The sequence below is a fragment of the Carica papaya genome, chromosome 5 (assembly GCF_054855325.1).
Source record: "Carica papaya isolate Zhongbai chromosome 5, ASM5485532v1, whole genome shotgun sequence".
Classification (NCBI taxonomy): domain Eukaryota; kingdom Viridiplantae; phylum Streptophyta; class Magnoliopsida; order Brassicales; family Caricaceae; genus Carica; species Carica papaya.
The window spans coordinates 16,512,806-16,525,532 of NC_142313.1; the positions used below are offsets into that span (position 1 = coordinate 16,512,806).

The 12,727-nt window shown below is 34.0% G+C and overlaps 2 long non-coding RNA genes across 2 annotated transcripts; one reads left to right on the forward strand and one right to left on the reverse strand.

Moving 5' to 3' along the window:
• Positions 1 to 2,255: 2,255 nt before the first annotated feature.
• On the reverse strand, positions 2,256 to 4,491 carry LOC148253788 (uncharacterized). The gene is made up of 3 exons (XR_015819286.1): positions 4,097 to 4,491; positions 3,948 to 4,019; positions 2,256 to 3,494 (listed from the first exon to the last, which is right to left on the reverse strand). It is a non-coding gene; the product is annotated as an uncharacterized LOC148253788 (long non-coding RNA).
• An 810-nt stretch (positions 4,492 to 5,301) lies between these two features.
• LOC110813176 (uncharacterized) lies at positions 5,302 to 6,959 on the forward strand. The gene is made up of 2 exons (XR_002539436.2): positions 5,302 to 5,761; positions 6,043 to 6,959. It is a non-coding gene; the product is annotated as an uncharacterized LOC110813176 (long non-coding RNA).
• Positions 6,960 to 12,727: the final 5,768 nt, after the last annotated feature.

The following is a 12,727-nucleotide window of genomic DNA, read 5'->3' on the forward strand; positions in this document are numbered from 1 at the left end:
ATCTAACCTGAACTTTTCTTTCTCTAATGGTGTTGCTTCTTTATTGCAAGAAGCAGAGTCGGTTAAATAATTATATGAGAATGCTCAAATTCGAGAAAAAATTATTCTGAAAAAGGGGCTAATGCGAGAAAAGAGGGGGAGGGGGGGCAACCCACATTAAGACCCTGACAAAGATGATTATAACCAAACTATTAAAAAAGTCCTTCCAATCATGGGCTCTCGAGTATTTTCACATGAAGGAGTCGTCTACTCTTGTTAGGAGAGTCATAACTTGGTACTCATCTCTTTAATGGCACATTAATCGTATAAATAATAAGAGTTCTAAAGATTTTGGACACTTGATTATTCATTCTTCTACAATCAAACACAACTCTCCTCATGAATAACTTTCAACTTCAAGTAAATGTCATTAGAATTCAAGAATCCTTATCCTACCAAGTAAGGCGAGATTTCAAGATATTTACATCATCAAAATTGATATTTTTTATCAATTTAGAATCCTTGTCATAACAAGAGAAAAATAATCCTATTACTACAAGTCATGGCCAGGATTATATTCTTATTTATCTCATGGTAGAAAATCCTAGATTTTCTCTTAGATCTTCTCTTGGATTTTTTTTTCTTGATTTTCTCCTAGATTTTCTCTCAGATTTTTTTTCTAGATTTTCTCTTGAATTTTTTTTACATTTTCTCTTAGATTTTCTCCTAGCTTTTCCCATAGATTTTCTCCTTGATTTTCTCATGGAAGAGGAATTGTTTTCTACTTCAATTTGAAAGCTTTTAAAGCATCTTCAACTCAACTTCTACAGTAAAAATTTATTAAATATTAAAGACCAAATCCAAGTCAAATAATATGTGGAGATTTTGGCTAAAACACCACCACTTGTCAGGAGATAAGATTTTTAATTCTACTTGGTTTATGTCTTTTTAATTATTATTTTGATATTTTTCTAAATCGAGTTGTAATTAGAATTATTCTTGGATTTTACTTTTTGAGTTCAAGTAGAACTAGTTCGGGTGAATGCCTATATAAAGGGTTCAGCATTAGGTTGTCATACATCACTTTAAAATTAATCAAATTCAAGAATTATTTTAGTTTTAGTATGCTAATTATGAGTGCTCTTTAGGGAGGTTCTTCAACTGTCTCGTTGAGCTAGGAATTAGATCTACTTATCGAGGAAAGCTCGTGGTGTCTTTTCAATTCAAAATTTAATAATTCTCAGTTACCTTAGTTTGTCTTCACATTATTGATTGTGGGTTAAATAAGGAAGCTTTACTTTGGGATTTAAGTTTATGCATGTTGATGTTATATGTTAGGTCTTAGATTACATTGTTGATTCCAAGTTCTGTATCATTCACGCCTCCACCTTTAAGGCCTTCTAAGTTTAGCCCAAGACTTCTTTCTTTATAGATCTATCCTTTAACATAAACTTGAAAGTCTTTCGTGACTTTATTGGCCAATGATCTTATCCTTGTTCCACTTGACATAGTGGTACTTCATCCATATAACCATCTGCACCTTGAACTAGATCTATCTTAGACTTCTCTCTATGTGGACTTTGCTCAACTTGAATTCAGTTTTGATTTCCACTTATTTGGACCTTGCCAACCTTTATTATTCATGAGGCCTAAACCATGACCTTTTAAGCTCATGAAGTCGTGAGCTCCATCTTGAGTTGTGTCTTGCTCTCCTTTAATGTGGTCGAGATCTTTTAAGCTCACATAGTGTAACAGTCAGCTGTGTGCTACCGTTATACCTTTGTCTAATAAAATCTTTTAGTCGTATGATTTGTTCACTAATAAATACTTATAAATTTAATTACAATTTTTCAGAAGTAAAAAAAAAATGAACCTATAAAATTTTAGTAAAAGAAATATTCTCAATAATGGGATTTTGAAAGAAATTATATGTGAAGTCCCGATGCCAAATAAGACACCAATGTACAAAAGAGCATTACATTGCACCGTAACTATACATCCCATATAAGGTTTACAAAAGGCTGCATCCAGAGGCAAAATAGGCTATTTACATTACAAAATACAAACTACTAGCCTCAAGTTAAAACAAACTACAAGTCTGCTCCAAACTATTCCTCCTGAAAGGAATCTAAATAGGGTTCTTCAGTGTTCTCTTCCAACTCTGCATCTAAGGGGGGGTTGGATTTGAGTTTGTCCCAATACTGATAAGGTAGATAGAAATAATGCAACACAGATAAGTTTAAAAACCTTCATTAATGTATAGTTGGAAAATAATATTTAAAAACAAATTAGATCCAATTTCATTGCTAAGTCAAATAATCGATATTTCCATCCAAATCGAATATTCATCTTACTCAAATTATCACAAAAGCAATCAATACTACATTCAATGGGTTTACACAACTCACGCACATAGGACAGGACTCGCCTTCTAACTCAATTTTAATTAGAAATTACTTATCTTAAATTATATTTCACTGATTATAAACCTACGTGCGAAGCCGCCTACACCTATTTTCAATTAGGGCAAACGGGATACCATTTAGTCATGGGTGGGTGCGCAAATATTTACAAATATACATTCACAGATAACAAATACAAATGAAATACTCTTAGGTCTCTCCATATCGTCATCATTCATGCCCTTGAGCTCCAGAACATGAATATCAAATCGCTCAGAGTCCTTGGGGACAACTGAACTACATGTTATGTGAAGGAACCAAAACCAGCAGCCATAACCTAGTCACTCCAGAAAAAATAATCAAAACAAATATCTCTCGAAGAAAATACGGTGAATTAGATTTCAATCAAACTCTATGTTCAAGTTTTTATCTTTTAATTTTATTTATGTAGTTTAGAGTTTTAAATTAATTATAAAAACTAAAATTTTATTTTGTTTATTCTTTTACACTTAATTTAAATTTTATTAATTTATTTATTAATTAGAGATTTAGTTATTTAATTTTTTTATCAACTCAAATTAAGTTGTAAATTTCCATATTTTAATTTCATTCATTCCTACTTCGTTTTTATTTATCCTATGGTCAAGAAAGAATTTCCCTCCTACCAGCACTTGCGGTACAGGAAGCACTACCCGCGAAGATCCTTTGGTGTCCATAGATGCCGAATCAGCACGGCGCACTGGCCGGCTACAATGTGCCATGCCGTGGGATAGATATGGAAGTGCGAAGGCATCTTGATTACAGTCCCGGTGGATATATACACACCAATACGCATGGCAACACCATGTACGTGCCCGCGCAACATTCTCAGCACACTCGGTGCCTGACAGTGTCCGATGTCCGCATTACACACTGTCGTTGTGCCAACCCGTGTGCAGGGAAGTCCTTAGACAAATCTAGGTGCCCAGCAGCATCCCTTTTGCACGGCTATAACCCAAATATTTCACTTCCATTCAGCAGCAGCAACACGGTGATGCTACTTGCTATAAACAGAGCCTTTTTTGCTCATTTCCTCAAATTGATCTTCATTCTTTTGCTTTCCAAACATTATTCCTGGTTACCACACTGATAACTTCAAATAATTTTCAAAATAAACTATTTTAAATTCATGAAAACCAGATTATAACACTCACACGCACACGCACTCTATTTTCCTTTCACACACACACAGCAGGATTAATTCACCAAAACATTTTATTTAAAACATCTAAAAATTGTATATCATGCATAAATAAGATTTTAGTATATCTTAACTGATGTATACGCGAAACGGATGCAAATCTTGCATGAAGGAATGCTGGAAATTTCAGAAAATTCTCCTCTGCAACTTATGATAATTAAAACAGAGTATGGTGAGAGTTTTGATTAATTTTCAAGTTTATGATTCGTTTAACTTTTAGAAATAATGTCCTGACGCTCCTAACTTGTTATTTTAACAACTAAGTACAAGATTAGGAAAGAAAAGCACAAATTAGGAATGAATTTAAACGAAGAACAAACACCTACCTGAATAGGGGTGTTGTTCCGATACAGCAGCACAATTTCAACTTTCGAAGCTTGCTGCAGTAATTTTGGTGACTGTGTAACGTATATAGGTGATCATAAACATCTAAGGAAGTGAGGAAGATAATCTAGAAGAAGAAAAATCAACTTACCTCGGTGTGAAGGATGAAAATCCATTTCTGTCACGCATCCAGAACGGATGCTCTGTTCTGGGTACGTGGTTTCTCTCTAGCTTTCTCTCTCTCTCTCTCTCTCTCTCTCTTCCATTTTCTGCTCTCAATCTCCCCTCTCACTCTCTTGTTTAACTGGAATTTTGGGTTTGAAGAATATGAAGATGAAGTTGTGAAGAGAAGGAAGCTTTTAACTGAATTTGGCCCATCATCCGACCGTCCAAATGCATGCACGACATCACAGTCGTTGGTGCTTTTGTTGGCCGACCAAGGGTGGCATGGAAGGCCAATTTTTCTTGATAGCTGGCCGGTCCTCACGACAGCCCACCATGTGGCTCGGTTATGGCCACAATTGTGGTGTTTGTTGGTGTTTAGTTTATGTTTATACTATACATATATAGTTATATATATACACACAAACACACATCTATATATTTATTCCTATGTTTATACATTTATACATATATATTTATTTATTTATATATGTTTATTTACGTCTATAAACTTAGTTCAGTTCATATATTTATTTTATTATTATTTACATATACACATATATATACTTATATATATATATATATGCATACACAGTTGTATGTCTATAAACATATCTATCTTATTCCTGAATTTCTATATTTGTTACGTATACTTAATATTACATGTTTATATTTATTACATATATATATATGTCAATCTATGTTTATACGCATTTACATAGATGTTCATATTTATTACATATATATATATATATATGTTTATACAAATTTACATACATTTGCGTACACACGTTTATATATTACTATACTTATATATATTTATTTATGTTTATTTATCCACATATATTTGTTCATTCATTCATACTTAATGTTTACTTATACATGCTCTACAAACTCAATAAATTTATACTTAGGTCGTATGCATATCTATAATACATTTTATTATATTTTTATTAGAAAATTTATATTTATATATTTATTTAATTTATATTTATAAATAAAATTTATAAAAATTTGTTAAAGTCAGTATATATAAACACACAGTTAACTGTTATATTATAATAAAAAATTATTATTATTTTAAATGAATTGAATAATAAAAAAATAAAGTATACATTTATACACGTGAAGTGAACTAAATTTTTCTAGATGTGGGTATGAATAAATAAACATGTGTGTAAATACATAAATGAATAAATATGTATGTATAAATATATAAGCATAGGAATAAATACATAGACGTGTATGTATATGTATATATAATTATATATGTATAATATAAATATAAAGCAAACACCCACTAACACAAAAATTGTGGCCATAACGGAGCCACATGGTGGGCTGTTGTGAGGACCGGCCAAGTGTCAAGAAACAAATTGGTCTTCCGTGCCAGCCTTCATCGGCCACTGAAAGCACCAACGGCTGTGATGCCGTGCATGAGTTTGGACGGTCAGATGATGGGCAAAATTCAGTTAAGATCTTCTCTTCACAACTTCGTCTTCATCTCTTAAAACCCAAAATTCCAGTTAAACAAGTGAGTGAAAGGGGAGGTTGAGAGCAGAAAACAGTAGAGAGAGGGAGCGAGTGACGCACCAGAACAGAGTATACATTTGGCGTGCGTAACAGAGAGGGGAAACTTCTTCTTCTCGCCGAGGTAAGTTGTTTCTTCTTCTTGTGAATTATTTTGTTTATCTCTTTAATGTCTTACGGTCAGTTCTATACAAAAATCCAGCTCTCAATTCGTAATGTGAATTGGTGATGCCGCATATATTTAGTTAATGTGTGTGTGTGTCATGAAATATGGTTTTTACAAATTAAGATGATATGTTTTATGCATGAATGAATAGAGTAAATGGGTGTTGGTGATTGATGCTTAGAAAACAAAGAAAGTAGAAAAAATTTTTGAAGGAACTAAATTGAATGATTCTGTCACAGGCATGCAGCACCAAGGTGTTGCTGCTGTTGGGCGTATATTGTTCTGTAGCTTACGGGCATGCGTGGGACGTTGCTGGACACCCAGAACAGTTCAGAAATGGCCCTTGAGCACGGGATGAGTTAAACGAAAAAAGAAAATTTTTAAACTTTTGGGATTATTGACATTATTTAAGATAAAATGGATCAATTAGTAAGGAAGAATGGTTTAAATTAAAATGGAAAGATAAAAACTATACTTAATTAATAGTTAAATTCTCTTAGTAATATTAAGATTTAAATATAAAGATAAGAAAATTCACAAGTTATAAAATAAACTAAAGTATTGAGAAGAATTAACATTTTATTTTTCTAGAATTACAATAAACTTTATAAATTTAGGGAAAGATAATAAAGTCTAAGAATTTAACAAAATAAAATGAAAGTAAAAAATTTAAATAAACACAGAGTTTGGTTTAAATCCGACACACCGTATTTTCTTCGGGAGGTATTTGGTTTGCTTATTTGTTTTGGAGCCACTATGTTATGGTGCTGGTTTTAGTTTGCTTATTTGTAAACACTGGGCGATTTGATATACATGTTATAGGGCCTAAGGGCATGAATGATGGTGACATTGAGAGACTTAGAGAATTACATTTGTATTTGTTATCTGTGATTGTATGTATGTAAACATTTGTTCACTCATCCATGACTAGTTGGTATCCTATTTGCCCTTTTTGATAATAGATGTAAGCGACTGTGCGTGTAGATTTGTAATAAGTGTAATTTAAATTAAGATAATAATAGTTAATTAAAATTATGTCAAAAGACGAGTTTTGTCATGGGTGCATGAGTTGTGTAAACCGATCGAGTACGATATTGGACGTCCTTATAACAATTTGTATGAGATGAGCATTTGAATTGGATATGAATATTTGTTATGGGATTTGACTATGACATTTGATTTGATATGTTAATTAAATTGAGAACTCCTGTTTTTCAAGTATACATTTATTAAGGTTTTGAAACGTATCTGTAGTGCATTATTTCTATCTATCTTATTAAGTATTGGAACTCACCCAGATTCAACCTCCCCTAAGATGCAGATTTGAAGGAAAACATTACAGAACCCCGTTTAGATTCCTTTCGGGAGGTGTAGTTTAGAGCAGACTCCGTAATTTATTTTAGACTTGAGGCTAGTATTTTGTAACTTGGTTATCTTTTATTTTATATTTTGAAATGTAGATAGCTTACTGGGCCTCAGCATACAATCTTTCGTAAACTTTTTATGGGATGTATATTTTCACTGCAATGTAAATATTTATATTATGTATGTTCTATCATACGTTGGTGCTCCTATTTGGCATCAGGACGTCAAACATAGTCATGATTTCCTTTGTGGCCGTGAACTCTTAAGCTTATGTAGCCATGATCCCTCATGTGGTCATTAGCTTTTATGTTTCTTTGAGCTTCTATGTGACCTATGATGATTTGTGTCACCTTGATCTCTATTGATGCCTTCCTAATCATGTCTATAACTCATTGAAACCTTATATGGTTTAAGCAATATCTGAGTTTGGTTAAATGTCTTAGTAAATTATTCTCAATAAAGGGATTCATAAGAGAAAAAATAGATAATAGATTATTAAAGATAAATGGAGATGATATTTTAATTGTTGAGAGAAAAGAATTTTTCAATCACATTAGGTTATGTGCAGAAGTTTTTTGTGATGTATTAAGATATGTGATCCTCTTAATTACATCAAGCTATATGATGAAAATTCTCTAATCACGTCAAGACATGCAATATGTTGAGAAATGTAATCATTTAAACCACATCACATAATATGTTGGAAGTGTGATTTCACGAATCACATAATGATGCAAAACCTAAGATCAACCAATATGATCAAGAACTCACACAATTTTGTTCGAGGTACCAAAGGAATTTGATCATATAAAAACCCTCCCTACTTAACCCTCTATGAAGAATGATGGGAACTAAGCTCACTAGGAAATGGAGAGTTAAAAGAAGAATGGAGAAACGCCATAGAGATCTACTTGATAAGTAGATCCACTTCTTACTCAACAAGAAGGATGAAGACACCTCTATTGAATAACATTTATAATATTATTGACTTTAATCTTAAATGCTTATAATGAAGACTTGATAATCTATTTATAGGGTAAGCCATATGAATAAAAAGGTAATAAAAATTTCTTAATTAAAATTGCAATTACATAGGAAATTAATTAAAATTTAAAGTTTAAATCCCTAACTAGATGCAATTACCTAGTAAATTATTAAAATTAAAGTTTTAAATTTCTAACTAAGTGCAATTACATAGAAGATTAATTAAATTAAAATCTAAATTCCTAGATAGGATAGATATGGTCTCCCTCTTTTCTTGGCCGATTGTTTCCTTTTCTTACCAATAGATATGGTATTCCCCATTTTCTTGGCCGATTGCTTCATTTTCTTACCTATTTTCATCATGTGCTTGAAGCAAGCTAATAAAACCATTATACTATTGGGTTAATTGGTTGGGTAACTTATTTTATTGGGCTTTTTTAGTGGATCCAAACAAATCTTCCTCATTAATCTAAGCTTGGATGAAGAGTTGGAAAACTTGTTGTAATCCTTAGGTTTGGCCCCTTGTTATGGGCCCACTTGGCATGGTGATGTCTCTTCCAAGTGGCCTAAGATGATCCATGCTCACATCATCTCCCTCCTTTTCAAGAGGATTCATCCTCAAATCTAGACTTGCATCGAAAAAGGAAAGGTCAGTAACATTAAATGTGGTGGAAATGCCATACTTACATAGGAGGTCTATCTTGTAGGCATTGTCGTTGATGTGCTTCAAGATCTGGAACGGGCCAGCTCCTCTAGGGTCCAGTTTTGACTTTCGTTATTTAAGAAATCTTTCCTTCCTCATATGGACCCATGCTCAATCTTTAGATTGAAATGTGACTTGTTTTCTCCCTTTATTAGCTTTGCAGGCATATGATTTGTTCTTTTTCTCTAAGTGTTCACGTGCCTTTTTGTGTATAGTTTTGAGTAACTCTACTCTTTGTTGTCCATCTAGATTAGCAAGTTCCTATAGGTAAAAGAGTTAAGTCAAGTGGGGTTAATGGGTTAAACGCATCTACAACCTCAAAAGGAGATAAGCTATGGAAGAGTGAATAGTCCTTTTATAAACAAACTCCACTAAAGGTAAACACTTCACATGTTTTTAAATTTTTTCCAACTATTGCCCTTAATAGGGCTCCTAAAGTCCTATTAACTACTTCTGCCAATGCATATGTCTGGGGGTGACAGGTAATGGAAAATAATAGTTTAGTCCCCAACTTATTCCACAAGACTCTCCAAAAGTTACTTATGATTTGACATCCCTATCACTAACTATGGTCCTAGGGACACCATGTAGCGGCACGACATCATTGAAAAATAGATTGGCTATATTTATTGCATCATCTGCTCTATGGCATGCTATAAAGTGTGCCATTTTACTAAACTTGTCCATTACAACGAATATACTATCACTTCCTCACTTAGTCCTTAGTAACCCTAACATAAAATCCATAGACACATCCGTCCATGGTGCTGAGGAAATGGATAACGAAGTGTACAATCTGTGCAGTAAGGACCTAGACTTAGCCTGCTTACGTGCAATACACCTTTCACACACTCGCTCTACATCCCTGCACATGTTAGGCCAGTAGAAGTGTCCCTATAAGATAATTGAGTCTTAGCTACCCTAAAATGTCCCATGAGTCCCCCACTATGTGAGTCACGTACTAACAGTTCCCGCTGGGGGCATATAGGTATGCACAATTTTATATCTTTTAATAGAAACTTATTGTGCCTATAGAACTTCTGGAAGACACATTTTTCACATGCTGCATAAACATTAGCAAAGTCACTATCATTGGGACATAATTTCTTAATATACTCGAAGCCTAACAATTTATAATTTAAAGTTATAAGTAATACATACCTCCATGATAATGCATCCACTACAATATTTTCCTTACCTTTCTTGTACTTGATGACGTAAGAAAATGTTTCAATTCATTCCAGCCACTTACCATGTCGACGGTTAAGTTTACCCTATCCCTTTAGATATTTTAATGATTCATGATTTGTGTGGATCATGAACACCTTGGGCAGGAGATGATACTGCCATACCTCCAATGCTCTCACTAGTGCATACAGTTCTTTGTCATAGGTGGAGTAAGTAAGGGGTGTGCCATTGAACTTTTCACTAAAATAAGCAATGGGGTGCCTGTCTTATTGCAATACTGCTCCTACACTGATTCCTTAAACATCACATTCAAGCTCAAATATTTTGTCAAAATTTAGTAATGCTAGAATAGGCGCAATACACAACTTTTCTTTAAGTAAAATAAAAGCATTTTCCTGTTTGTCACTCCATATGAATTTTGAGTCCTTCTTAACAAGTCCATTTAAAGGTGTAGCTATGAAACTGAAATCCCTTACAAATCATCAATAGAAATTGGCTAGTCTATCGAAACTCTTCACCTCGCTTGCAGTCTTAGGCATAGGCCAATCTCTAATGGCTTTTACTTTCTTGTCCAATACCTTGTGTTCTAACAACAAAGCCCAAAAAGATTAGTTTTTACCACAAAAGGTACACATTTTGGGGTTAGCATACAAACTTTTTTTTTGCAGTATCTTTAGGACACTTTTAATATGCTCAACATGATTTTCTAATGATTTTCTATATACTAAAATATCATCAAAGTAAATAACTACAAACTTACCAAGATATGCTAGTAAAATATGATTCATTAAATGCATGAAGGTGCTAGGAGCGTTAATCAACCCAAAGGGCATAACCAACCATTCATACAAATCGTATCTCATTTTAAAGGTAGTCTTCCACTCATCTTTGGGATTCATACGGATCTGATGGTAGTCATTTTTTAAGTCAATCTTGGTGAAGAGGCTTGCACCACTTAACTCGTCGAGTATATCATCAAGTTGAGGAATGGGGTGTCTATACTTAACCGTGATTTTATTCATAGCCCAGAAATCCACATACATCCTCCAAACCCATCCTTCTTAGGTACCAACAGGACTGGCATTGCACAAGGACTCAGACTTTCATGAAAATGTCCATTCTCCAACAACTCCTCTACCTATCTCTGAAGCTCTTTTGTCTCTTCGAGATTGCTTTGGTAGGTGGGTCGGTTAGGAATTGATGATCTAGGAGCGAAGTCAATCCAGTGCTCAATCCCTCGTATCGGTGGTAATCCATCTAGTATCTCCTCTGGAAATACATCCTCAAATTCCTACAAAACAGACAACATAACATTAGATAAAGAGAGGTTAAGGTTAGTTAAACTCAAATAAGCCTCCTTATACCGAAGTATAACTAGACTTTGTCTCTCACAATACACTCTCTTTCACAATTAGACACTCTTTTTTCTCTTATCTCTCTTCATTAGGCCTTCTCTTTTCTTTTGGGCCTTTTGCTCTCTTAGTGGGCCTTTTTTTTAGCCTTTTTATCACTTAGTGAGCCTTTTATTTTCTTTTGGGCCTTTTTTTGTTCACTCATTGGGCCTTCTTTTTTTTTGGGCCTCTTTTGTTTCTTTTTCTTTTTCTTTTTATTCTGTTATTCTTTCCATTAACATTTTGGTTTTTAATTGTTTTTTGTATACCTTCTTAAGCGTCAATGGGATGAGAGTGTGATTTTGCTCATTGAAGCTAAAGGCGTAGCGATTTTTAAAATCATCATGAGTAACTCACTGATCATATTGCCATGGTCGCCTTAATAAGATGTGACTAGCATGCATAGGTACAACATTCTAAAGAACTTGATCATGATACCTTCCTATCGTGAAAGTTATCATTACTTGTTTACTCGGATGTCTCCACACTTATTCAGCCACTATAGCTGGTATGGGTTGGGGTGTTTGGTACAAGCCAATCCCAACTTCTCAACAAGTGTTGTGTTGGCTACATTGGTGTAGCTACTTCCATCGATGATCATGCTGCATACTTTTTCACCTAAAAGACATCATGTATGGAATATGTTATCTCTTTGATCATCTTCCTCATTTATTTGGATGTTGAGGGCTCTCCTAATAACTAGGGACTCTCCTTGAGCTACGTACTCATTCTCCTCATCCTCATTATCTAGTTATGACATGTTATTGCTTTCAGAGTCACTATTGATCTCACCATTATCCCTTAACATCATCACTTTCTAATTCAGGCATTGGGAAGCAATGTGCCTAGATTGTAAACACTTGAAACATTTGATAATGCTATGTTTTTTTAGATGAGATAAGTATTTTACCTTTATAGTTGGGTCTAGCCGCCTTCTTCTTCGTTACCTCAACTTCTTTCGTTTCCTCTTTTTTCGGCCATCTTAAGTTAAAGGTAGGAGTGGTATCGAATGTTCCCCTACCTTTACACTTTAGTTATCTCTCAATCTTCATGGTTATGTGGACCATGTCCTCTACCTCTACATAGTGTTGTAATTCCACAATGTTGGTGATGTCTCTATTGAGACCTCCGAGGAATCTCGCCATGGTTGCTTTGGGATCTTTTTCTATATTGGCCCTGATCATAGCCATCTCCATCTCTTTGTCGTAGTTCTCAATGGACATAGACCCCTGCGTTAAATGCTGTAACTTTTGATATATCTTTTTATAGTAGTAAGAGCGTACGAATCTTTTT